This window comes from Echinops telfairi, unplaced genomic scaffold (genome assembly GCF_000313985.2).
Source record: "Echinops telfairi isolate 266 unplaced genomic scaffold, ASM31398v2 ScPeMD7_7409;HRSCAF=8447, whole genome shotgun sequence".
Lineage (NCBI taxonomy): Eukaryota > Metazoa > Chordata > Mammalia > Afrosoricida > Tenrecidae > Echinops > Echinops telfairi.
The window spans coordinates 16,488,221-16,490,317 of record NW_022111309.1 but is presented as its reverse complement, the minus strand read 5'-3'; positions in this window follow the sequence as shown (position 1 = coordinate 16,490,317).

The window sequence follows — 2,097 nt, the reverse complement described above, 5'->3', positions numbered from 1 at the left end:
AAACTACAGCGCTTCAGCTTCCTCGTGTGAGTGGTCCCTACCTCCTTTACTGTCTACAGAGTTAACAGTGCTATGTAAGTGTTGGGATCTGCATAGAGGCAGAGGCTTTCAAACAAGAGTGGGGAAATTCCAGCCTCTTTTCATTCCATTCCCTCTGGAATGTGCTAAAGCCCCTTTGTGTTACAAATCATGCTACACAAAAATCACCTGCTGTCTCACCACCACCACCCCCTTTGCCATTCCCGCCCACAGTTGGTCACCAGCCCTCCCAGGTCAGTGCTGCTGCTTCTCCACACGCTCCCCTCCTGCCCACAGCTCTCAAGACCCCTTTGGGGGTTGAACGATCCTTTCACAGGGGTCACCCAATTCATAACAGCAGCAAATTGAGCTATGAAGTAGCATCAAAATTAATTGTATGGGTGGGGGGTGACCACAACATGAGGAACTGTATTAAAGGGTCGAGGCATGAGGAAGGTTGAGAACCACTATTCTAAGGGCTGAATTGAGAGAGGACAAACAGATGGAGGGGGCCGGATTCCACCTGCAGCTAGGTCTGAAGACCATGAGCACCAAGAGAAAGGGGTGGGGGTGGGATGTGAGGTGAGCTGGCAGCCCTGGGTAACCTACTGGGCTTAGGGTGACGTCAGCATTAATAGGAGCCGGACTCAGGGTGGAATCCTGACTCACCCATGCCCTACTTGCTCGGCCCTTCCCCCTTTAATAGTAGGGCTAGTAAATACAGAATGCCAAACGGCCGTGGCCCAGCCAAGGGAAGAACCAGCTTGACCCTGCGGATAAGGAGCTTCTCTCAGGGATCTATTCTTGCGTTAACGCCACAAAACAATCTGAGAAGCAGCGTGCTGTGTGATTTGGACGTCGTGCAAGCATGCCTCAATTGTGAGCCAGAGCAGTCAATTTTTCCACCTTCCCGTTTGATCCTTTTTTCCTTTCACTTCCAAATTGATACTTCTCCTCTAAGAATAGCAAACAAAAATAATGCAACAACACTCAAGAAGGGGGAGGCTGCTGCTATGCGCTGGAACACACACTGCTCGGCAGTATGCTTTTTCTTTTTCAGGAGGGAAAAGTTAACATTAAAAAGTACAGTAGGGTTTCTTATAACTACCAAGGCATATGTATTTCTAGAAAGTGCATGTACTGAGCCATTATTCGCTGGGCAGCACAAGTCATTTTGTATACAACAGACTTGGGATGTGCTGTGTTTGGCAAGTTTTTGCATTCCAAGTCGATTCTCCGATTGACCTTGGATGGGCTTGTAGGGCACGAATGTACATATATTTAGAGAAGCGAGGGGCTCTGTGGGCAGGATTGGGGCCCAGGACATGTGATGGTGGCCTTCACAAGTCTTTGGGCAGAGCGGCTACAAAGCGAGAAATTAGGGTTCCCGGAGAAAAGAGCTCTGTCGTTCGAGCGACGAAGGCGGCCTTTTCCATAGGGCCCCCCCAACTTGTTGACAGATGTCACAGGCAAAAATTACCGGGTGAGTCGGCAAGGCAGTTTCTCCCAAACGCCTCAAGTGTTTCAGCAAGGACCAGCATACATCTCCCTGCAGCCGCGACCCAACACGCTGGGGGTCAGGGGTGACTGGGTCTTGGGGTCTCCCCTCGCTCCCCACCCCCACCCCGCAAAGTCCCAGAGTCTACAAACGCTCCCAGGAACCAGGCAACAGGGAGGTCGGGGCTTCCAAGCTGCTGGCTGGTCAAAAAGGGTCCTGATCCCAGCCGAGGCCGAGGGCTCCCCAACGAAGGTAAATCAGAAATAACCAGAAAGCGGTTTCAAACCCCGAATTCCAGGCCCAACCCTTCTGAACCATGGACACACACACACACACTCCCCCGCCACTTTAGAAGACGGCCCGAGAATGCATTTTAAACTAGAGCCGTCGCCACCCTGAACTCCTAACTCCTGACATTCACCCAAATTGGAGAAAACCAGACTCTTGAGTGGGGCTAAAAAAGTTGGGAGCCCCCTCCGCCTGAGCCTGGCTGGCGTTCCCCGAAATGCAGCGCCGGCATGGCGGCCGGACCTCAGCCGGGAAGGGCCCCGCAGCTGGTGACTCAGAGGCCCCGGCCGCCA